Source organism: Myotis yumanensis, unplaced genomic scaffold (genome assembly GCF_028538775.1).
Source record: "Myotis yumanensis isolate MYYU_CA2020_CCGP unplaced genomic scaffold, mMyoYum1.0.hap1 SCAF_1, whole genome shotgun sequence".
Lineage (NCBI taxonomy): Eukaryota > Metazoa > Chordata > Mammalia > Chiroptera > Vespertilionidae > Myotis > Myotis yumanensis.
Window position 1 is genome coordinate 132,441,157 of NW_027223752.1, and position 26,881 is coordinate 132,468,037.

The 26,881-nt window shown below is 38.9% G+C and overlaps 1 pseudogene; it reads left to right on the forward strand.

The window, feature by feature from the left end:
• The first annotated feature begins 1,202 nt into the window (after positions 1-1,202).
• Positions 1,203-2,485, forward strand: LOC139015004 (nicotinamide phosphoribosyltransferase pseudogene; annotated as a pseudogene).
• The last annotated feature ends 24,396 nt before the right edge of the window (positions 2,486-26,881 follow it).

Below are 26,881 nucleotides of genomic sequence, written 5' to 3' on the forward strand. Positions count from 1 at the left end.
AAAAAGGCCTTTCTTTTATTTTGCTGTAACCTTCCACAATTTATGAGAAGCACCTTGTCATGAATACCCAAGATTGTAGCTCTTCTGATTCAAACAACAAGACAAGTTACTCTCAAGGCTACATTCTTGCATACACCTCCTCCCTGCTGGTTTACAACTCAGGGATAATTACTAAAAACTTCCCTTTCCACTCCCCTTCAAACAAGCCTCTTTTGAACGCTTTATAACTTTTACTCTAAGCATGTTTTACAGGCTTGGGGAAAATACCGATAAGACACCTCCCTAAGACATCTGTGTGGACTGTCTCCTGAAGGACTAATGGACAATGCCCCTAATGAATGCTCAGTTTCAGCCTCCCCGCCCCCCAAAACCCCTCCCTTCCTTGACACCTAGCAACAGTAGCCAAGGCTTTAAAAGGGGGTGGAGGGAGGGAGGGAAGTTTTGTTCTTTGCTTATGTATTGATTATCAATACAAGGGCCCTTTCCCTTTGGGGAAAGTAAAAACTATCTCTTCTTTTAGTTGTGAATTCCTTCATAGCCTGCTTCACCTGCCAAAAACCCTAACACGTACCACATTGAAAACGGTGAAAGTTTTCCTACAAATCTCTGTCATGTCTGCCTTAATAGAAGATAGTGGATTCTCACATTTGCTTCTGTACTCAATCTTTTGTCATTTGCTGTTGTGGGTGAGTAGATAAAGAAAATTTGGCCACATCCCATATATGCATAGTTGAAAAACAGAAGAGTATTTTAATAGCCTTTTCAGATAATTGTGGATATTGTTCGATACCACACCAAAACATAACAAGTAGTTTTTTAAAGGTTAGTGGCCATGAGAAACCTGAAACAATGTTATGAATGTCTCCAACTCTTACATCAAAATCCACTGGTCTCTTTCACGTTGAATGTTTTAGTCATGCAAGATGTTTGTCATCAATGCATTTGGTCACTAAAAAATTAGGTCATGGAGCCCAGGTGAGGCCATCCTACTCCCAGGTGCACATGTCCTAGCCCCTACCACCCCTGCCACTTTCAGCTACTGGCCGGCCCTCCTCAGGCCTCGCCTCTACACTCTGTTTCCCTCTCAACTCCTCCTCTGACCAGCGGTGACATAAGGGACAGAGCAAGGTGAAGCCCATTTTTTCTTCCTTCTCACAGTAGTGCCAGGCAGCCCCCCTTACGTGTTCCCACTCTGGCCTGAGATGAATGCTGAGGCAGAAGCTGAGTTCAGCATGTTCTGGCCACCAACTCCTACAAGGTTACTCACTATAAACAATACTCACCTAACACAAGCAAAGTTTATTCCTACTTTGAATGCCATGGAAAGAAGACAGAAAACTCCAAAATAAGGAAGATGAACTATGAGGAAACAGTATTTTCTGGGTTGCAGTACATTCTTAATAAGTACTTAAAAGGTAAAGTAGTGACCAAGGAGAAGATCCAGGAAGCCAAAGAGGCATACATAGAGCATTTCCAAGATGATGTATTTAACGAAAAGGGGCGGAACTACATTCTGGAGAAATACCCTGGGCATCTTCCAGTAGAAGTAAAAGCTGTCCCTGAGGGCTCTGTCATTCACAGAGGAAATATGCTCTTCACAGTGGAAAAAACACAGATCAAGAGTGTAAATGGCTTATACAGTGGGTTGAGACGATTCCTGTTCACTCCTGGTATCCAATCACTGTGGCCACAAATTCTAGAGAGCTGAAGAAAATATTGGCCAAGTATTTGTTAGAAACATCTGGTAACTTAGTTGGTCTGGAATACAAGTTGCATGTATTTTGGCTATAGAGGAGTCTCTTCCCAAGAGACTGCTGGCATGGGAGCGTCTGCTTATTTGGTTAAGTTCAGAAGAATGGATACGGTAGCAGGAATTGCTTTAAAAAAATGCTGTGAATGAAAGATCAAGTTCCAGGCTGTTCTCTTCCAGCAGGAGAACACAGTAGCATAACAGCCTGGGGGAAAGACCATGAAAAAGATGCTTTTGAACATATAATAACACACTTTTCTTCAGTGCCTGCATCTGTGGTCAGCAATAATTATGACATTTATAATGCTTGTGAGAAAATATGGGGTGAAGATCAACACATTTAATAGTATCAAGAAGTTCAGAGGCACCACTAATAATCAGACCTAATTCTGGAAATCCTCTGGACACTGTATTAAAGGTTTTGGATACTTTAGGCAAGAAATCCCCTATTACTAAGAACTCAAAGGGCTACAAGTTGTTGCCACCGTAACTTCAAGTTATTCAAGGGGATGGAGTAGATATTAGTACCTTACAAGAGATTGTAGAAGGCATGAAGCAAAACAAATGGAGTATTGAAAATATTGCCTTTGGTTCTGGGGAGCTTTGCTACAAAAATTAACAAGAGATCTCTTGAATTGTTCCTTTAAGCATAGTTATGTTGTAACCAATGGCCTTGGGGTTAATGTCTTCAAGGACCCAGTTGCTTATCCCAACAAAATGTCCAAAAAAGGTTGATTATCCTTATAGCAAAAGGCTAATATGCACATTGTCTCCTCAACTAGGGGGTGGCTGGCCGGCCAACCACCTGTGGCCCCTCCCCCTGGCCAACCCCGCTGATCAGGGCAGGCCTGCCAGACCCCACTCATGCACAAATTTGTGCACTAGACTTCTAGTCTTTATAATAATAAAAGTGTAACATGAAAATTGACCAAAGGGCCGAACAGCAGAATATCTGTCCAGACAACTTTCCAGATAACCTGCCAGATGAAGCCAGGACTGTGAGGGCTGAGGCAGCCGCTGTGGCAGCCAGGGCTGCAAAGGTCTACCCTTGCATGGATTTCGTGCATCGGGTCTCTAGTCTTTACATAAAACACCAGAGGGAGATTTTGTTACACTTGAGGAAGGAAAAGGAGACCTTGAGGAATATGGTCATGATCTTCTACATACTGTCTTCAAGAAAGGAACGTGACAAAAAGATATTGATTTGATGAAGTAAGAAAAAATGCAAAGCTGAATAGTGAACTGGAAGAGCACCTCATTAGGCTTTATGACTGGGCGTGTGTCCTTGCCTCTACATGTGCATGTACATGCACGCTGGTATACACCGGTGTGTGTGTGTGTGTGTGTGTGTGTGTGTGTGTGTATGATACATACTGTTCATTGTACAGATGTGTGAGGTTTCTTTATTTTATGATACATTACAGCCAAATTATTTGATGGTTTTTAGACATATTGCCCCCCCCCCCCCCCCCGCAGTGTTTAGGTGATCTCAATTAGGCAATGCACTTGATCACATAAAAGTTTAATGCTAAAATAAGCTTTTTAGGGCCCTTTTCCAATAGATAGTAATTTAATCTGGTACTGATATTTTCTCAACAGAACTGAGAAACTTTTATAAATAACTAAAGATCAAATAAAGCAGATTTGCATAAAATTGTCATGATGGCTTTATGTTTAACTTGTATTTTTGTACAAACAAGATTGTGTATGATATATTTAAAGTTTCAGTGATTTAACAGTCTTTCCAACTTTTCAGGATTTCTATGAGCACAGACTTTCAAGAAAATACTTGAAGATAAATTACATTGCCTTTTGTCCATTAATCAGCAAATAAAACATGGCCTTAACAAAGTTGTTTGTGTTATTATACAATTTTAAAGTTATGTCAGGACACACCCTATAGAATTACTCACCTCACTGCCCCTTGTAGAATATATATTAATCATTCTACATTAAAAAAAATAATGGCTCTTACTGGAATGTCTAGGCACTCTACAGTGATTATACCTGTTGGTCATTGTATTGTACCAATGAAATGCCAAATTTGAAAGGCCTGTACAACAGTTTTATATGTCAAATATTGCCTGTGGCTATAATCAAGATTTTAAGGAGATAATGTTTTTAGAAAGGATTTCTGCGTCCCCTATAGAATATATATATAAATGTAGAATATTGACAAAAGTGGAGGTAGTGTATTTTAAAGTAATTACACTTCTGAATTTATTTTTCCTATTCTATAGTTGATATGACTTACTGGAATGGGTAGTGAGTATACTTTAAATTTTTTGATTGTTATATTTTTATTAAGTTTTTTAAAAATTAAATTGAATATTAAAAAAAAATAGGTCAGACCTGGCTTAGATAGTCCCTCCAGAAGAGATCATTCCAGCAGACCAACATCCATAACAAAAACAATAGCTCAGTGAATAGGATAGTCTTTCCCTTTCCCTTCCTTCCATATTGCTCATCTTTTCTGTGCCTTCCCTCCAATCTTCACCATAATTTCTTGAGCATATTCCCCAGGTTACAACATACAGTGAGTGGTGTCCTTAAAAGTCACTCACTTTTGAGTGTTTACACGGATCTATCCTGATTTCCCCTCTCAAACCTGGCCTGATATTCTGTAGCCAATTCGTATCTTTGTCCCACTAAGTGACTGGAGGCCCTCCTTGTTTTCACTAGGGGGTTTTTCTGCAGCTTTCAGACACACCCTGTAGGGATCAGTCCAGGCAGCTGGGACCCTGCCTCTCTTCCTCACTCAATTTGATGGGGCCCAGGCACTCTTTCTGATCTAGTAACAATGAAAACACAACCCATTTCCTGAAACCCTGTTTAGGAGCAGGCGCATCATCCACATGTGTCTATCCTGACCTTACAGAGCTCAATGCCCCTTCACTTTGTGGAGTCTGACCTTCAAACTCTTTGCCTTTCTCATGAGGGAATCTGTTCTTCCTCCAGCTAAATCAACCTTATTGTTTTTATGGCATTCTTATTATTATTCTATCGCATTTATTTTTGTAGCAAGGCAAACAACATAATATCACTTGGCAAACAACATAATTATTATTGATTCATGTAAGGATCTTCACTGGATGCTAAAAATAGTAGGTGAAATTTTGAGGCGTAACAAACTATTTATAGACAGAGTACCTCCACACAAGATGTTTGTGACATACAAAAGGTAAATAGTACCTTTACTCTGGACAAACATAGCAGACACTTGTTAACCATATGATCATAGTCAATACTGGCAGTAATGGAGCTGAGCACATGCCTGCAGATTTGCTGCATGGGAAGAAGTCAGCATCTGTTGTGAGATTCCTGCCCACATGGCATAACGTGAAGCTACATGAGGAAACTTCAAACAAACCTAAGCAGAAAGTCTGCAAATAACTGGCCTGTACTCTTCAAACTATAAATGTCATGAAAAGCAAAGGAAGCCTACAGAACTGTCCCAGATTAAAAGAGACTAAAGAAACACGACATTGGACATAACACATCATCTTGGATTTACCTGGAATATAAAGGATATTATTGAGACAATAGCAAGTATCTGAGTAAGATCCAAGATTAAATATTAATACTGACCCAATTTTAATTCCCTGACTTTGATAATTATACTACAATTATGTAAGATAATTCCCTTTTCTTAGGAAATTCACACTAAAGTATTTAGGAGTAAAGAGGTATCGTGTCTGTAACTTACAAATGGTTCATATATTATATCTAACCAACCTACATTTACATTTATTTAGGTAATAGACAAGAAGTGAGAAAGGATAAAGTAATTGTAGTAAAATGTTAACCTTTGGGGAATGGTTTCCAGGAATTCTTTGTACTATTCTTGTAATTCTTCTATAAGACTGAAACTTCCAATACAGAATATTTCTAAAAGAAAAATTCTAAAAATTATTTTAACAAATTATAACCCATTAAATGAAATAAACATTGAGTTTGTATTGATAAATGAATCAAAAGTTTAATGAAGAAGAGATATTTACACTGGCTCCATAAACCTTCCCTGTAAAGCAATACTTGTGAAGTGAAAAAGGAAATAGTACAGAGAAGCCAAGCAGATACTGCCTTCACTGATCAACATTAACAGCCCCAGGAATGGCAAATCAAAACTGTAGGTCACATCACAGGATGCAATGAGAAGAGTATGGGACTACCTCTGTGATGCTCTTGCTAAAAATGTCTGATCTAAATATTATCATAAGGAAACATCAGAAAAATCCACATTTAAGTACATTCTACATACTTTGGTGGAACTTCCTCTTCAAAAGATTCAAGGTCATGAAAGTGAAGAAAAGACTAAGGACCTGTTCCAGACTGAAGGAGAAGAATAGACACCAGCCCTCACCGTAACCCATGGATCTGAACAGGGTCTTTATGCTCTAACAGATACTACCGACCAGTGGCAAAAATTGAAAAAGATGCGAGGATGAAATTATGGAATATATTAGGGTGAATTTTCTGATTGTGAAGGTGGTATGGTAGGCAAATGGAATGTTCTAAAGGAATAAGGCTTGGTGGCACAGTGTCAACAATTTACTTTCAAATAGTTCAGGGCAACAGAGTTCTTTGTACTTGGACCTTTCTGTAATTTTAAGACTCTTTCTAAAAAAAATCAATCAGTAAGTGGAAAGGTAGAAAAGCCTTGGGCAAACTTTATTTCCCCCATGAGGAAAGATTTTGGAATCAGCATTTAAAATTACTTAAGTCTAGCCCTGGCCAGTTTGGCTCAATGGATAGAGCATCAGCCTGCAGACTGAAGGGTCCCAGGTTTGATTCTGGCCAAGGGCACATGCCCGGGTTGCAGGCTCAATCCCCAGTAGGGGGTGTGCAGGAGGCAGCTGATCAATGATTCTCTCTCATCACTGATGTTTCTATCTCTCTCTCCCTCTCCCTTCCTCTCTGAAATCAATAAAAAAAATACTTTTAAAAAATTACATAAGTCTAATGGCACTATAATAATTTTAATACATCCAACTAGTGGCCATAGCAGCAGATATCAAAATTATGTTTATCAAAATCGTTAGGGCCAAATATTTTGATAAAATCGGAATATATAAAAAAAAATCTAGGAGAAGCAAGATGGTGGCGATATAGGCAGACACGTCCCAGGTCTTGTTCCGGAGCAAATGTAGTAAGCAGCTGAAACTAATAACACCCACCCTGAATTGGCGAAATTACTCAGCTGGTGAGACAGTTTACAGCCAGGAAGGGCAGAGCTCCCCTGGAAAGGTAAAAAACCAGGGATCTGGGCAGGAAAGTTTGCCAGACCTCTGAGCCCAGAGGGTCGGAGGGAGACCAAGTGGCAGACAGCCATGTCTCTTGGGACAGACACAGCCCCTGACTGGGGAAAGGAGTTCTGCGAGATTGCTGGCGCTGGGGGATTTGAGATTTGGATTCTGTGATTACAGAGGACTGAGCCTAAAGGGGGCAGCCTAAGGAGCTGACCAGATCATGCAGTGCCGGTAAGAGAGGAGCGTTTCCGCGGCAGGCTGGCATTTGTTTGTTTGTTTGTTTACACTGAACCCTGCTCATAGGACAGTTCAGATACAGACACTCACCTGTCCTGAAGAGAGGGAGAAGGTGCGGACGAGTGGAATCTGGGGAGAGGCTGAGGAGAGAGGGGGAGCCGGGGGAGGTGGCAGCGAATTGGGTGCTGAGACACCCTTAGGCCCAGGACTGGGGCAGCCATTCTCTCCGGAGCGTGGAATTCCTCCCCCCAGCCCCTGGGCAAGGAGAACAGCCACACCCAGATTCCACCCTGTACGAGATAAAGGATCAAATAATCTGATTAGTCCCTGGGAGTTACCAGGGTCTGGCCTATAGAGGGACTTTCAGGCCCACCAACAACACAGAGCAGGGTAACGATTAAAGAACCAGCTCTGGGCAGTTGACCTCCCCAAACCAGTTTTAAGTGCAATAGAGAAAATATACCCTTGCTGCTGGATAGAGAAGCCATACAGCCTCAGAGGCCAACCCCAAAACACTGCCACCCAGAGGCTGAGCCACAAACTGACTCTTAGGTGAACACAAATTAAGGCAGTCTGGATCACAAATATGACCTGCTTTAAAATCAGGACTGTGATTTACAACACGGAGGAAGAGTGTATCACAGGGAAATTCAACACTCTCTTGAATACCTGGCAGGACTAAGGCAAGCCAGGCTGAAGAGTAGAACCGAAAGACCTTCACTACTGCAAATTTTTTCTTTTTTTTCTTTTTTCGCCTTTTAACTAAGAAACCAATTTTTTTTATTTTTCCATCACCTGATTTTATCCTTTTAATTACTACATTATTATTTTTAACCAGTATTATTACTCCTACCATTTTACCATTTTTTAAAGTGCCATTTTATTTTCTCTCTATTTTATTTTGGAAGTAGTGTTCTCCATTCTATTTTCATCGTTCCTTTAGCATAAATTTTCCCTACCTCAATTTTACCTCTATGCTAAAACCCTCTTCCTCACTTTTCCCCTTTTGTTGTCCTGTTTCTCTTACCCTATTCCTGCTTTAGATTTTCCCTATTCTTTCTTTTTACCCCCTGTAAAAATTTCACCCTACTTATATATCCTATTTTCAATTCACTGCTCTAAATCCTCATACACCTCTCCCTTATCTTTCTTCACTATCCAAATTTTTTTCTTCTTTTATCTTTTTATTGTTTTGTTGCTGTTTGCTTGATTGTTGAGTATATTGTTGTTGTTTTTTTTTTTGTTTTGTTTTGTTTTAGGATTGGTTGTGAGGTTGTTTTTATTTTTTTCTGCTGGTCCTCCCCCCCCCCCCCCCCGGTTATTGTTGTGCTTCTGTTTTCCCTTGCCTCACTTGATATTATAGGTTGTTTGTAGTTTGCATTCATCTCCAGGGATCTGTTGCTGAAATTTGTGGGGATTAGTGGCAGTTCTATAGGAGTTTTCTCCTCATATAAATAGTCTCTTCCCCTCTTCTACTTCATTCTCTCTTTTTGCTTTTTTTTTTTCTTTTTCCCCCCTCCTTTTTCCCAATTTCATTTTTGCACTCCTTTTATTTATTTTTTTCTTTTCTTTTTTCTTTTATCTTTTTCTTTTCTTTCTTGCTTATCCCCTAATTCTCTTAACTCAGGTGGTCACATTTACCCTCTTCCTCACTTTCCCCTTTTGGTGTCCTGTTTCTCTTACCCTATTCCTGCTTTAGATTTTCCCTATTCCATCTTTTTACATCCTGTCTAATTTCACCCTACTTATATATCCTATTTTCAATCCACTGCTCTAAATCCTTATACACCTATCCCTTATCTTTCTTCACTATCCAAACATTTTTTCCCTTATCTTTCTATTGTTTTCTTGCTGTTTGCTTGATTGTTGAGTATATTATTTGGGTGTTTTTTTTGTTTGTTTGTTTTTATGTTTGTTTTTGTTTTTCTTTTTTAGGACTGGTTGTGAGGTTCTTTTGCTTTTTCTTTTTATTTTTTTCTGCTTGTTTTTACCCTATGTCCCTCCCACCCCCCTGGTTATTTTTGTGCTTCTGTTTACCCTTGCCTCTCTTGATATCATTCGTTGTTTGTAGTTTGCATTCATCTCCAGGGATCTGTTGCTGGAATTTGTTGGGATTAGTGGCAGTTCTATTGGAGTTCTCTCCTCATACAAATAGTCTCTTCCCCTCTACTACTTGATTCTCTCTTTTCACTCTTTTTTCTTTTTTCCCCCCTCTTTTTTTCCAATTTCATTTTGCACTTATATTTTGTTTATTTTTCTTATTTTTTTCTTTTTTCTCTTTTATATTTTTCTCTTCTTTCTTCCTTATTCCCTAATTCTCTTAATTGGAGTGGTCACCTTTATTTGGGGTTATTAATATTGTGAATATATTTGTGTTCAGTGCCTGGTACATTGTGCCTTGTTCTGTTGTACTTTGTGGATTTAAATCAACGCAGCAGATCCAAGCAACAGCAGCCTCCTGATCACCACACCCTCTGTCTGAGGAGCAATAGCTATACGTGAAGCCTCCCCCCACAGCCAGAAGAGACACCACAGCTGTGAACAGCAACCACCAGAGGAGCTGCTGCCAAGTGTGGAGCAGTGGCTACTGCAACCGCTCGAGGAGCAAGCACAGACCAAGGAGCCACTGCCACCCAGGGAGCAGCCACTGAACGACTCAACATCCTGATATGTCAGTGAGATCAAAAATGGGTAGGCAAAGAAACCCCCAAAGGAAAGAAAAGGAGGACTCGCCAGAAAAGCAGCTAAGTGAGACAGAGGCATGCAACATGATAGAAAAAGAATTCAGAATAAGGGTCCTAGAGTGCATAAACCGGATGGAGGAAAAAATCAATAACTTATGCAAGAAGCAAGAAGAAACAGATGAAAAAATCAATAACTTATGTAAGACCCAAGAAGAAATGAAGAGCGATATAGCTGCAATAAAAAACACCATTGAAAGAATCAACAGTAGACTAGGAGAAGCGGGGGACCGAATTAGTGAATTAGAAGACAAGGAAGTAAAACACACCCAAACTGTACTGAAATTGGAGAAAAAAATTTAAAGACAGGAGGAGAGCCTAAGGGAGCTTTGGGACAACATGAAACGAAACAACATACGAATAATAGGGGTGCCAGAACAACAGAAAGAGGACCAAGGATTAGAAAACTTATTTGAAGAAATAATATCAGAAAACTTCCCTGAGGTGGGGAAGAAAAAAGTCACACAAGCACAGAGAGTCCCAAACAAGGTGAACCCAAAAAGACTCACACCAAGACACATCATAATTACCATGGCAAATGTTCAGGACAAAGAGAGAATCTTACAGGCTGTAAGAGTGAGACGGAAAGTTACATACAAGGGATCTCCCATTAGATTATCAAATGATTTCTCAACAGAAACACATCAGGCCAGAAAAGAATGGATGGAAATTTACAAAGTGATGCAAATCAAAGGACTGAATCCAAGAATACTCTAACCAGCAAGGCTATCATTCAAAATTGAAGGGGAAATGAGAAGCTTCACAGACAAAAAAGGCTAAGGGAGTTTATCACCACCAAGCCAGCCATGCAAGAAATGCTAAAGGGACTGGTGTAAAAAGAAAAAAGAAAAAGCTCAGAAAGAAAACAGCCACAGAAAAAAAAGAAAGGGCTACAAACAAGTAAATTTCAATAATAACTTTAAATGTAAATGGACTAAATGCTCAAACCAAAAGACATTGAGTGGCTGAATGGATAAAAAAACATGACCCAAACATTTACTGGCTACAAGAGACACACCTCATTAGAAGGGACTCACACAGAATGAAAATGAAGGGATGGAAAAATATCTTTCAGGCAAATGGAAAGGAAAATAAAGCTGGGGTAGCAATACTTATATCGGACAGAATAGACATCAAAGTAAAGGCCTTAACCAGAGATAAGGAAGGCCACTTCATAATACTAAAGGGATCAATACAACGAGAAGATATAACCCTGGTAAACATATATGCACCCAACGCAGGAGCACCCAAATACATAAAAAAACTCCTGGAAGATATCAAAGGAGAGATCAACAACAATACAATCATAGTAGAGGACTTTAATACACCACTGACATCACTGGATAAATTCTCTAGACAATCAATCAGCAAAGAAACAGCAACCCTAAATGACTCACTAGATCAGATGGACTTAATTGACATCTTCAGAACACTTCACCCCAAAGCCACGGAATATGCATTCTACTCAAATGCTCATAAGACACATTCAAAAATAGACCACATATGGGGTCACAAAAAAAGTCTCCCCAAAATCAAGAACATTGAAATCATACCCAGCATCTTCTCAGACCACAATGGCATAATATTAGAAATGAACTACAATAAAAAAAAAACCCCAAAATAAATACTCAAACAATCGGAAGCTAAATAGCATGTTATTAAATATTTATTGGGTTAGCAATGAGATCAAAGAAGAAATTAAAAGCATCCTGGAAACTAATGACAATGAAAACACAACAATCCAAAACCTATGGGATGCAATGAAAGCAGTTCAGAGAGGGAAGTTTATAGCTCTACAGGCCTATCTCAAAAAACAAGAAAAAATGGTAGTAAATCATTAACGCTACAACTCAAAGAATTAGAAAGAGAGCAACAAGAAAACCCCAGAGTGAGCAGAAGGAAAGAGATAATAAAGATAAGAACAGAAATAAATGACATAGAGAACAAAAAGACAATACAGAAAAATCAATGAAACCAAGAGCTGGTTCTTTGAAAGGATAAACAAGATTGACAAAACTCTAGCCAGGCTCACCAAGAAGCAAAGAGAGAGGACCCAAATAAACAAAATTAGAAATGATAGAGGTGAAATAAAAACAGACCGCACAGAAATACAAATGATTGTTAAAAAATACTATGGACAGCTCAATTCCAACAATGTAGACAACCTGGAGGAAATGGACAAATTCCTAGAAAAATACAGTATACCAAAACTCAATCAGGAAGAATCTAAAAATCTCAATAGGCCAATAACTATGGAAGAATTTGAAGCACTCATCAAAAAGCTTCCAGCAAACAAAAGCCCAGGACCAGATGGCTTCAGTGGGGAGTTTTACCAAACATTCAATGAAGAACTAAAACCTATCCTCCTCAGATTACTACAAAAAAATTCAAGAGGAAGGAACACTTCCAAGCTCATTCTATGAAGCCAGCACCACCCTAATATCAAAAACAGGTAAAGACAACACAATGAAAGAGAATTACAGGCCAATATCCCTCATGAACATAGATGCCAAAATCCTCAACAAAATCTTAGCAAATTGGATCCAGCAGTACATCAGAAAGATGATACACCATGACCAAGTAGGATTTGTCCTAGGAATGCAAGGATGGCACAATATATAAACGTGATACATCACATAAACAAATTGAAAGAAAAAAACCATATGGTCATATCAATTGATGCAGAAAAAGCATTCGACAAAATCCAACACCCAGTTTTGATAAAAACTCTCAGCAAGGTGGGAATAGAAGGATCATACCTCAACATAATAAAAGCCATATATTGCCGAAACAGGTTTGGCTCAGGTGATAGAGCGTCGGCCTGCGGATTGAAGGGTCCCAGGTTCGATTCCGGTCAAGGGCATGTACCTGGGTTGCGGGCACATCCCCAGTGGGGGTTGTGCAGGAGGCAGCTGATCGATGTTTCTCTCTCATTGATGTTTCTGACTCTCTATCTCTCTCCCTTCCTCTCTGTAAAAAAATCAATAAAATATATTTTTAAAAAAATAAAAATAAAAATAAAAGCCATATATGACAGGCCCACAGCCAGCATCATACTCAATGGACAAAAACTAACACCATTTCCCCTAAAAACAGGAACAAGACAGGAATGCCCACTCTCACCACTCCTGTTCAACATAGTACTGCAAATATTAGCCATTGTAATTAGACAAGAAGAATAAATAAAAGGCATCCAAATTGGAAAAGAGGAAGTAAAACTGTCCTTATTTGCAGATGACATGATATTATACATACAAAACCTTAGAGACTCCATCCAAAAACTACTAGACTTAATACATGAATTTGGCAATGTAGCAAGATACACAATTAACCCAAAGAAATCTGAGGCATTTCTGTACACCAATAGCGAACTTTCAGAAAGAGTGATTATAAAAACAATCCCATTTACCATCGCACCAAAAAAATTAAGCTACCTAGGAATAAGCTTAACTAGAGAGGTAAAATACCTCTACTCAGAAAACCACAGGACGTTGAAAAAAGAGATAGAGGAAGACATAAACAGATGGAAGAACATACCATGTTCTTGGATTGGTAGAGTCAACATCATTAAAATGTCCATACTACCCAACGCAACCTATAAATTCAACGCACTTCCCATTAAAATACCAATGGCCTTCTTCAAAGCTCTAGAATGAACTCTCCAAAAATTCGTCTGGAATAAAAAAAGACTCCGAATAGCTGCAGTGATCCTGAGAAAGAACAAATTAGGTGGGATCTCAATACCAGATATCAAGCTGTATTACAAAGCCACTGTTCTCTAAACTGCCTGGTACTGGCACAAGAACAGACATATAGATCAGTGGAATAGAATAGAGAGCCCAGAAATCGGCCCGAACCAATATGCCCAATTAATATTTGACAAAGGTGGCAGGAACATACAATGGAGCCAAGATAGTCTTTTCAATAAATAGTGTTGGGAAAATTAGACAGATATATGCAAGAAAATGAAACTAGACCACCACCTTACACCATACACAAAAATAAACTCAAAATGGATAAAGGACTTAAATGTAACATGGGAAACCATAAAAATTCTAGAAGAATCCAAAGGCAACAAAATCACAGACATATGCCAAAGCAATTTCTTCACTGATACAGCTCCTAGGGCACTTGAAACTAAAGAGGAAATGAGCAAATGGAACTACATCAAAATAAAAAGCTTCTGCACAGCAAAAGAAACCATCAACAAAACAACAAGAAAACCCACTGCATGGGAAAACATATTTGCAAATGTCATATCTGATAAGTGCCTAATCTCCAAAATTTATATGGAACTCATACAACTTAACAAAAGGAAGATAAACAATCCAATCAAAAAATGGGCAAAGGATCTAAATAGACACCTTTCAAAACAGGACATTCAGAAAGCCAAGAGACATATGAAAACATGCTCAAAGCCACTAATCATCTGAGAGGTGCAAATCAAAACAACAATGAGGTACCATCTCACACTTGTCAGCATGGCTATCATCAACAAATCAACAAACAACAAGTGCTGGAGAGGACTTGGAGAAAAAGGAACACTCCTGCACTGCTGGTGGGAATGCAGACTGGTGCAGCCACTATGGAAGACAGTATAGAGTTTCCTCAAAAAACTAAAAATGGAACTCCCATTTGACCCTGTGATCCCACTTCTAGGAATATATCCCAAGAAACCAGAAACACTAATCAGAAAGGATATATGCACCCATATGTTCATAACAGCACAATTCACCATAGCTAAGATCTGGAAACAGCCTAAGTGCCCATCAGTAGATGAATGGATTAGAAAACTGTGGTACATCTACACAATAGAATACTATGCTGCTGTAAAAAAGGAAGGACTCTTACCATTTGCAACGGCATGGATGGAACTGGAGAGCATTATGCTAAGTGAAATAAGCCAGTCAATGAAGGAATAATACCACATGATCTCACTCATTCATGGATAATAGAGACCATTATAAACTTTTGAACAATAATAGATACAGAGACAGAGCTGCCTCAAACAGATTGTCAAACTGCAGCAAAAATGCCGGGGAGGGTTGGGGGGCAGGAGGGAGGGGGGTAAGAGATCAACCGAAGGACTTGTATGCATGCATGTAAGCATAACCAATGGACATAAGACACTGGAGGGTAGGAGAGGCCAGGGGATTGTCAAGGGCGGGGAAAAAAAGGACACATATGTAATACTCTTTGTAATACTTTAAGCAATAAAAAAATTAAAAAACAAAAATAAAAAATAAAAAAGAAAAAATCTATCAACTAGCATCACTAAAGTATGAATTAAAAGTTGTTTGTTTCAGTGTTGTTTGAACAGCTGGTATTTGGGCAGTTTGAGTATGTATAACTCAAAAGTGCTGGCTTTCAAGTACAAAGTGTGCTTAAAACTTATTTTGATGCCCCCCCAAAACCCAGTTTAAAATACTATATAAATTTTCATCAGACACATATGATTAAAATTTTTTTTCTTTAGTAAAGATTTTACATCATGTGTCTAATGTAAACAAGATGTTATGCACAGTCTAGTACATAAACTTTTACTGGTTATGTTTTAGATCATGTAGTTTTTCAGCAAAATCTCTCTATATTCTTGCTGTGTTTTCAAAAGTAGATCTTGGGTTGAACTTGACTGATAGATTGATCCCACTGAACAAGCTCTGTAGGTTTCAGCCTCAAATTCAGCAGCATCTGGAAAGAAAAATAATTCTATTCTTTATCTAAACTACAATTAAGTATAAGTGTTAAGGAGAATAAAAACATCTATATCTGACTATAATACACAATACAAGACTACTATGAAGTATAATTTGCCCATGATTGCACACTGAATTAATTGTTATCATGGCCAAATATCAGACCTTCTGATTTTCCTGTCCTTCATTCATTTATTCAACACCATGCATGAAGGTAATAGGAAAAGCACTGGAGTTATAAGTTGAAGATGAAACAGCCCACCCCTGAACAGTCATCTATAATAATAAAAACATAATATGCTAATTAGACTAGACAGTGGAATGACCTTCTGGATGTCATTTCAGACATCCTTCTGAACATAGCCACCATGATGGGGGCCAAGGCAGAAACAGTTAGGGGCAATCAGGCAGGCAGATGAGCAGTTAGGGGCGATCAGGCAGGCAGGCAGAGTGGTTAGGGATGATCAGGCAGGCAAGCAGGTGAGCGCTTAGGAGCCAGCAGTCCCTTTTTTCGAGAGGGATGTCCAACTGCTGGACATCCCTCGAAGAGTCCCAGATTGCAAGAGGGTACAGGCCGGGCTGAGGAACCTCCCCACCCCGGGCACGAATTTGGTGCACCGAGCCTCTCATCCTATATAATAAGAGGGTAATATGCAAATAGACTGAACAGTAGAGTAACAGAAAAAGCAATCAAAGCGTAATATGCTAATGATATGCTAAGGCTGCTCAACAGCTTGCTATGACGTGCACTGACCACCAGGGGACAGACAGTCAAGTAGTCGACCAGTCGATATGATGTGCACTGACCACCAGGGGGCAGATGCTCTGACTGGTAGGATAGCTTTCTGCTGGAGTCTGGCTGATTGGGACTGAGTGAGATGGGCTGGACAAGCCCTGGAGCCTCCCTGTGGTCCCTCCCTGGCCTGATTGTGCACTGGTGGGGTTCCTCAGGCTGGCCTGCATCCTCTTGCAACCCGGGACCCCTTGGGGGATGTCAGAGAGCCAGTTTCAGTGTGATTCCACAGGCTACTCCCCTTGGGAGGGCTCCAGAGGCAGGGCTCATGAGTGGCAAGCGCTGCTGCTGCAGCATGAGCATCTCCTGATCAGAACTGATTGGGCACGGTCTTGCAGCAGGCACAGTGGGGCAGGGATGAGTGGGAGCGGCAGGTAGGAGCTGCAGGTGGCGTTGGACTATGGGTTTCGGCCCGATCCCTGCAGGCCACCCAGAGGGACCCCACCATGCACCAATTTGTGCACCGGGCCCCTAGTGTACTATACACTAAAAAACAACAACAACAAATGAACAGGAAATTTGCACTCAGTCATGGATACCACTAACAAGTATAACACAGGGCACTATTGGAGCACACAGAGGAGATATCCCAGTTTTGTGTTGGTTTTTGGTAGAGGTGATATGTAAGTTGATACCTGATGGACAAATAAAAGAGAGATGAAGCAGATGCCAGGACTAGACGTGAGGAAGACCATTTGTGGAACTAGAAATGTCTAGTTTAGCTAGCTGCTAGAGCAAAGGGCCAGAGTAGTGGAAATATCAAAGATAAGGCAGAATTTTTTGGCAAAAACTAAGTGGATTTCAGTGACTTTACTCTATGCAAAGGAATTTGGAATTTTTCATGAGGGTAAAAGGTAAGTTAATTACAAAGTCAATGACTGGAGTTTTAAAAATTCCCTCTCAGTTGACGGTTATATGAACTTTAACTGCTTGACTCAGTATTACTAGATGAGTCTGGTTATCTGGCCTTATATCACTAGCAAAACCATGAGAAATGGATGAAGCCAATTTTCTGACCATAGTTCCAGTGTGCAAGTCAACAGTACATAGAAAGAGCAGAGGGAAGAAAGGGAATAGTCATAAATGAAGAGAAATGATGGGCTTGTGAGATGTTTAAGGAGCTGTAGAACATGACGATTACATGTGGAATAAATATATTCTCCCATAAGAATGTTTATACTTTCACATTTTTAATTCGCATGGATAAGAAAATATTTAATGCACTATGTATTATCCAAACATGGAAACAGATGCCATTTCCTAATTTCAGTTTATTTACAAAGTCAATGATATCTAAAATTATTAATAAATTTTGGCAACATACCTTCTTTTAGTCCACTAGTTAGTGTTTCTTCAAACTCCTGCCACATCTGAAATAGGGCAAATATTAATTTTAGTATTTAGGTTAAACAATAGACATTATTAGAGGAACGATATATATAGGTTATGTAATGTGTCCTTTAAGTACCACTTTTAGAGACTAGAGCAATCAGGATTGAACAAATAGAAAAAAAATCACATAAGTGAAATTAACTTGTATTCATTTTAATTTTAGAGAACAGGCATATATAATGCTATTTAGATTAATCTGATAAAAATACAATTATTATTGTCTATTGAATAAGCATAACTTCAGAAAAGTGATATTTGATACCATTTGTTCAAAGAAGGTTAAGCAAGTCAAATCATATTTCACACTGAATGCATTACTTTGCAATTCCAATAAAAACTGCTATTTATAAAAGTTTAGTTTTTTAACTTAAATGGATTTTTCTTTAAAATGAGCTTTCTATTCTTATACTTTTAGAAAATTAAAATCTTAAAGTATGTTGTATGCTATTAATTTTTCAACCTAAAATGACAAAAGTGGTACTGTCATAAGGTCACATGAGCATTCTACTGGAAAAAAATAACTGAAACTATGTTGCTGTCTGTATTATGACTATACATTTCTTTACTCATATGAACAACAAAGGTTTCAGAAAATCTTTGATTTGAGGAATAAAAAAATCAATATATAGCTGCTTCCAGTTTGCCTCTGTGGTTAGAGCAAAGGCTCGTCGACCTAAGGGTTTCAGGTTTGATTCGTGGTCTGGGGCACATACCTGGGTTGTGGGTTTGCCCCCCACCCCCAGTTTGTTTGCATGTGGGAGGCAATCAGTCGATATGCCTCTCTCTTATGAATGTTTCTCTCCCTCTCCTCCCTCCCTTCCACTCTCTCTGAAAAACAGTGGGAAAAAATGTCCTCAGGTGAGGATTAATAACAACAATAACAACAAATAATAGACAAATATGTAAATTGACCATCCCTCCGAAATGCCCAAAGCCAAGCAGGAGTGAGCATGCAAATTACCCCAACAAAGATGGCGGGTCCGTGGGTAGCATGCACACATGCAGGCACTGAACAGCTGGGGGTGGGGTGGGATGCCTGCCTGCCTCATCGTTGGAGCAACATGGCGGGCATCCCTGGGACCCCGCCTGCTCCAACCCTGTGGCCAGAAAGTGTGCACCGGCACCAAGCAGCTGGGGTCCCAGGGATGCCACTGGAGTGTCAGGTTCTGTCAGCCAAGCCTGGGGGCGGCTGGAGTTCCCAGTCCTTTTGGATTCTGCAGCTCATGGCCCAGAAGCTGAAACCAAGAGCCTGGGGAACACCAGGAATGCTGGGAATTATAGTTCTGGTGGCAGATGTGTTGTGGGATCTCCTAGACACTAGAGCAAAGTGAACCTGGAGCAAGGTACTGTTGCGGGTGGGGAATGGAGAGAAAGCAAAGGTGAGAGACATAAGTAAAGTCAAAGTGTCAAGACAAAATTAAAAGTAAGATGTCCTGCAACTTCTAGGAAATCTCCACCAATGGATCAAAGAAAAAAAAGATCTCTATTATTCTGTGAGCACCAAACCAAACTGGCTTGGGGTCTCAGACAATTTGCTCATATGATTACAAAGACAGACAGAAACTCCCTGATTGAAGAGGACTCCCCTGAGGGCTCCCAGATTGGAGGGGGTGCAGGTTGGGCTGCTAGACTCTCTCTGCTCAAACAGACCTCCTGCCCACATAGCAGCAGTCGTCCTACCTGAATTTGAGCCTGGGTGTGCGGACACAGGAAATTTGTTTCCCTGGGCCAGACCCCATGCCCACTCAGGGAGGCTGCGCTAAATTTGTGCCGGGGAGCACAATCTTGAGGAGTTTGTTTCCTGTGACCAGACCCTGGGTCCACGCAGGAAGGCTAGGCTGAATTTGAGCCTGGGTACATGGACACAGAGAGTTTGTTTTCCACAGTACACACCTGTGGGACCAGACCCCACACCCACACAGGATGGCAGAGCCACCTCACCTTGATTCAGGACAAGCACACATGGAAGGCTGTTTTCCGCAGGCAGGAGTGGACCTCTTGCCGACACAGTGCTACTGTGCAACCCAGTTCCTCAAGCAGACTAGGGACCCTGATTCTCCATGCGGGAGGCAACACTGAGCACCAGTGACTTGACTCTGTATCTCATCGTGCGCGCCTAGGATCTCTGATTCTCAGTAAATTCACACTAAGAGCCAGTGACTCCAATTCTTGGCACATGCTCACACAGGGACCCTGACTCTTGGCGTGAGGCCGCACCAAGCAACAAAGACTCTGATATTCAGTTCTCAGTGCAGACACAGGGGGTCTCTGACTTCTGACACATGCTAGGGGACTCTGATTTTCAGCACACGCCAGCGGGGTCTCTGTTTCAGTGCAGCGCAGGCAGAGTCCCTGATTCTCGGTGCAGGCACAAGGCCACACTGAGCACCTGTGACCCTGATCCTGGGCAAACGTGGCTTCCACCAACCCATGGCAGCCACACCTCTTGGTGTCGGAGCTCTTTAGTGACACTCGGGGGTGGGAAGTTCCCACAGCACATGGCCCAGGCCCCCACAACTGGACAGTTGAACCTTCTGGTGGTAGTTAGAATGGGGCGGCAATGAAATAATCCCCAGAAGAAAGAAAATTAGGAATCACCAAGAAAGGAATAAGTGAAAAGTAAGCATGCAACATGACAGAAAAAGAATTCAGAGTATGGTCATACAGTTCATACACCGGATGGACGAGAAAATCAACAACATATGCAACAACCAGGAAGAAATCAAAAGTAATATAGCTATGAAAAAAAACACCATGGAAGGTTTTAACAGTAGACTAGAAGAAGCAGAAGACCGAATTAGTGAGTTGAAAGATAAGATACAGAAACGAGCTCAAGCTGAACAGCAACTGGAGAGAAAAAATTAAAAAGCAGGAGGAGAGCCTAAGGGAGCTTTGAGACAATGCAAAACAAAGTAATATACATATAATAAGGCTGCCAGAAGGACAAGAAGAGCAGCAAGGATTAGAAAATCTATTTGAAGAAATAATGACAGAAAACCTCCCTGATATGAAGAAAATAATTACCCAAGTACAGAGAGTCCCAAGCAAGAAGAATCCCAAAAGACCCACACCAAGACACATCATACTTACAATGGCATATGTTAATGACAAAGAGAGAATCTTAAAGGCTGCAAGAGAGACACAGAGTGTTACCTACAAAGGATCCCCCATCAGATTATCAAATGAATTCTCAATAGAAACACATCAAGCTAGAAGGGAATGGAAAGAGGTATACAAAGTGATGCAAAGCAAAGGACTGAATCCAAGAATATTCTATCTAGTAAGTCTATCAATAAAAATTGAAGGAGAAATAAGGACCTTTGCCAACAAAATAAGGCTAAGAGAGTTTATCACTACCAAGCCAGCAATGCAAGAAATGCTAAAGGGAATGATGTAAAAAGAAGAAATAGAAAGGGACGAAGGAACACAAGCTAAAAATACAGAAATGGTTACAAACAAGTACCTATCAATAAGAACGTTAAACGTAAATGGATTAAATGGTCCAATCAAAAGACATCAAATGAATTAATGGATAAGAAAACATGACCCTTATATATGCTGTCTACAGGAGACCCACCTCAGAACAAAGGACTCACACAGACTGAAAGTGAAGGGATGAAAAAATATCTATCAGGCAAATGGAAATTTAAAAAAATCTGGGGTAACAATACTTATATCTGACAAAATAGACCTCAAAGTGAAGACCATAACAAGAGACAAGGAAGGCCACTTCATAATTCTAAATCAATACAAGAAGAGGATAAATATAACTCTGGTAAACATTTATGCATCTAATGCAAGAGCACCCAAATACATAAAAAAAAACAACTCCTGGAAGACATCAGGGGTGAGATTGAAAGCAACACAATCATAGTAGGAGAATTTAATACCCCATTAACATCACTGGATAAATCCTACAGACAAAAAATTAGCAAAGAAACTTCAATCCTAAATGACTCACTAGATCAGATAGACTTAATCAGAGTGTTTGGAAAATTCCACCCCAAAACTACAAAATATACATTATTCTCAAGTGCAAATGGGACATTTTCAAAGATAGACCACATATTGAGACTCAGGCAAAGTCTCTCCAAATCCAAGAGGAATGAAATCATATCAAGCATCTTCTCAGATCACAATGGCATAAAATTAGAAATCAACTACAGTAAAAACAATCACATAAACTCAAACACTTGGAGGCTGAATAGCATACTATTAAACAATGAGTGGGTTGCCAAAGAGATCAAAGAAGAAATAAAACACATCTGGAAATGAACGACAATAAAAACAAAACAATCCAAAAATTTTGGGACACAATGAAAGCAGTACTGAGAGGGAAGTTCATAGCATTACTGGCTTATCTCAAAAAAACAAGAAAAATTGGTAATAAACCATATAACTCTGCAACTTGAAGAATTAGAAAGAGAGCAACAAGAAAAGCCCAAGGTGAGCAGGAGGAAGGAAACAATAAAGATCAGAGCAGAAATGAATGACAGAGAGACACCCCCCAAAAAACCAACCAACCAAACAAAAACATACAAAATATCAATGAGACCAAGAGCTGGCTCTTGGAAAGGACAAACAAGATAGATGAGCCTCTAGCCAGGCTCACCAAGAAGCAAAGAGAGAGGACCCAAATAAACAAAATCAGAAACAAAAGAAGTGAAATAACAACAGACACACAGAAATATGAAAAATCATAAAAATATACTATAAGCAACTCTACTCCAACAAACTGGTCAAGCTAGAAGAAATAGACATATTCCTAGAAAAATACAACCTTCCAAAACTGAGCCAGGAGGAATAAAAAAATCTGAATAGGCTGATAACTATGGAGGAAATTGAAGCAGTAATCAAACATTTTCCAACAAACAAAAGTCCTGGTCCAGACGGCTTCACAGGGGAATTTTACAAAACATTTAAAGAAGAAATGAAACCTATCTTCCTAAGACTATTCCAAAAGATTCAAGAGGAAGGAGCACTTCCAAGGTCTTTCTACAAAGCCAGCAATATCCTAATCCCAAAAGCAGATAAAGACAGTACAAAGAAAGAATTATAGGTCAATATCCCTCATAAACATATACTCTAAAACCCTCAACAAAATCCTAGAAAACCAAATCCAGCAACACATTAGAAATATCATACACCATAACCAAGTGGGATTTGTTCTGGGGATGCAAGGATGGTACAATATACACAAATCAATAAATGTGATACACCATATAAACAAACTGAGAGATAAAAACCATATAATCATATCCATTGATGCAGAAAAAGCATTTGACAAAATCCAACACCTTTTCTTGATAAAATCCCTCAGCAAGGTGGGGATAGAAGGATCATACTTCAACATAATAAAAGCCATGTATGACAAACCCACAGCCAACATCTAATTCAATGGGCAAAAAATAAAACCATTTCTACTAAGAACAGAAACAAGACAGGGATGCCATCTTTCACCACTCCTGTTTGACATTGTCCTGGAAGTACTAGCCATTGTGATTAGACAAAAAGAAGAAATAGAAGGCATCCAATTTGGGAAAGAAAAGTAAAACTGTCCTTATTCGTAGATGACATGATATTGTACCTAGAAAACCTCAAAGACTCCATCAAAAAACTACAAGACTTAATAAATGAATTTGGCAATGTAGCAGGATACAAAATTAACACCCAGAAATCTATACCTTTTCTATACACCAATAATGAACTCACAGAAATAGAAATTAAAAGAGCAATCCCATTTACCACTATAACAAAAAAAAAAAAATTATGATACCTAGGAATAATCAACCAAGGAGATAAAGGACCTGTACTCAGAAAATTTCAGAACATTGAAAAAAGAGATAAAGGAAGACATGAACAAATGGAATAATATACTGTGTTCCTGGATTGGTAAAATCAACATCATTAAAATGTCCATACTACCCAAAGAAATCTATAAATTCAATGCAATCCCCATTAAAATACAAACGGCATACTTCAAAGACTTATAACAAATTCTCCAAAAATTCATTTGGAATAAAAAAAGACCCTGAATAGCTGAAGTACTCTTAAGAAAGAAGAACAATGTTGGAGGGATCACAATACCAAATATCAAGCTATACTACAAAGCCATTGTTCTCAAAACTGCCTGGTACTGGCACAAGAACAGACATACAGACCAGTGGAACAGAACAGAGAACCCAGAAATTGACACAAGCCATTACGCCAATGATGGCGAACTTATGATATGCGTGTCAAAGGTGACACACGAACTCATTTTTTTGGTTGATTTTTCTTTGTTAAATGGCATTTAAATATATAAAATAAATATCAAAAGTATAAATCTTTGTTTCACTATGGTTGCAAATATCAAAAAATTTCTATATGTGACATGGCACCAGAGTTAAGTTAGGATTTTTCAAAATGCTGACACGCCGAGCTCAAAAGGTTTGCCATCACTGCATTATGCGCAAATAATATTATGCAAAGAAGGCAAGAGCATACAATGGAGTCAAAACAATCTCTTCAATAAATGGTGTTGGGGAAACTGGAGAGATACATGCAAATAAAAAATGAAACTAGACCACCAACTTACACCATACACAAAAATAAAGTCTAAATGGATAAAGGACTTAAACATATGATGGGAAACCATAAAAATCTTAGAAGAAGCCATAGGCAGCAAAATATCAGACATTCGTAGCAATATATTTAATGATACAGCTCCTAGGGAAGGAAAACTAAAGAGAAAATAAACAAATGGGACTACATAAAAATAAAAAGCTCCTGCACAGTGAAGGAAACCATAATAAAACAATAAGAAAGCCCACTGCATGGGAGAACATATTTGCCAATGTTATCTCTGATAAGGGTTTAATCTTCAACCTTTACAGGGAACTTATACAACTTAACAAAAGGAAGATAAACAATCTAATCAAAAAATGGGCAAATGTCCTAAATAGACACTTTTTGAAAGAGGACATTCAGAAAGCCAAAAGACATATGAAAACTTGCTCAAAGTTACTAATCATCTGAGAAATAAAAATCAAAACAACAATGAGGTACCACCTCACACCTTTCAGAATGGCTATCTTCAACAAATCAACAAACAACAAGTGCTGGAGAGGATGGGGAGAAAAAGGAACCCTTCATTATCGCTGGTGGGAATGCACACTGGTGCAGCCACTGTGGAAGACAGTATGGCGTTTCCTCAAAAAATTAAAAATGAAACTGCCATTTGACCCAGTAATACCACTTCCAGGATTATATCCCAAGTAACAGAAACACCAATCAGAAAAGTTATATGCACCCCTAGGTTCACAGCAGCACAATTTACAAATAGCTAAGATTTGGAAACAGCCTAAATGCCCATCAGCAGATGAGTGGATTAGAAAACTGTGGTACATCTACACAATGGAATACTATGCTGCTATAAAAAAAGAAGGAATTCTTACCATTTGCAACAGCAAGGATGGAACTGGAGAGCATTATGTTAAGTGAAATAAGCCAGTCAGTGAAAAAAAAATACCACATGATCTCACTAATTTATGGATAATAAAGCACATTATAAACTGATGAACAAAAATAGATACAGAGGCAGAGAAGCATCGAACAAACTGGTAAATGACAGTGGGAAGGCTGGGAGGGTTGGGGGGCAGGGTGAGTTAAGAGATCAACCGAAGGACTTGTATGTATTCATATAAGCATAATCAATGGACGCAAGACACTGGCAGGGGGGTGAGGGCATGTGCTGGGGGGTAGGGGAGGGTAGAGTAAGGTCAGCTGGGGGGGGGAAGGAGACATATGTACTACTATTTGTAATATTTAAACAATAAAAATAAATACATAAATAATAAAAATAATAATAAAAGAGAAATGTAGAGAAGCTGACAGCCATGCAAAACACAACAAATGCAAATATGTGTCATTCATTTAACACTAATTTATTGATAAGCTTCCATTCAGTTATATTTGATATTACAGGTTAGAAAATAATGTTGCCTTCTCTTTTTGAAACCAATTTGATAAACACATACAAACCACAAACACATACATATTCCCATATGTAATATATTTTTAGTAACTATTGATATCTTAAGTTAAATTTTGATATTCTAATTTTAAATGTTATAAAATAAATTAATATAAACATAATAAAGACAAGTACATTTGCCCATTTAGACCATAGCAATTCATTATCCAACTGTAAATAGGCTAATGATTGAAGGAAATACATTATCAGTTTGTAATGTTAAAAACATGTATTTTGCTGCAGAGAAAAAAACTAAGGAAAAATTTGCTGATCAGAGAGCTGAAAAGTTAAATACAGAAAAAAAATGAAAAACAGAAGTTGAGCAATTATCGGTATCCTTTAAAAGATAAAATGACTACGGGCAATTGTCTAAGTGGACAAACCAAGTGAAGACATGAGGAATTATATAGATCACATAATTGATGCAGTAAACAAGTTTGTAAACTCTGTTTCTGCCTTTTGAGAAACTAGCATAACCACTGTGAGAGAGCGAACACAGGTAAAATTCAGAGTGGAAAGGTACTGCCTTGGTGATGTAAACGTGAGGCCTGTGTTTAGTCAGGAAGAGTTGTGACTCAACATTCTGGTGAGACTGAATGTTCTATCTGCCATGTACAAAGTTATAGTCTTAGGAATCTTAACTGTTTTAACTTTCATGTATTTGTATATGAAGATTTGCTAACTGAATACACATTTGAGAAATAGAAAACTATAACTTAAATAAATCATTGGAATTCTAATATTTTCTGAAAGTTTTAGAAATGGACCAAAAGTTCAAAATCAATCAATGTCAAATTGAGTCTATGTAACAGAGATTTATAAAACAACAAGGGACTATCGTAACATGCATTGTGTTAGGAACACAAACACAGAAAAATAGTTGAATATAAAAAATGTTGAAATTAGAGGAATTGTTCTGTTATAAAATTGTCTGGAATAAATTTTTAAGTTTCCAGTTCTAAGAAAATAATTCCATGTGCAAGAAAATCTAGTGGCCGAAACCGGTTTG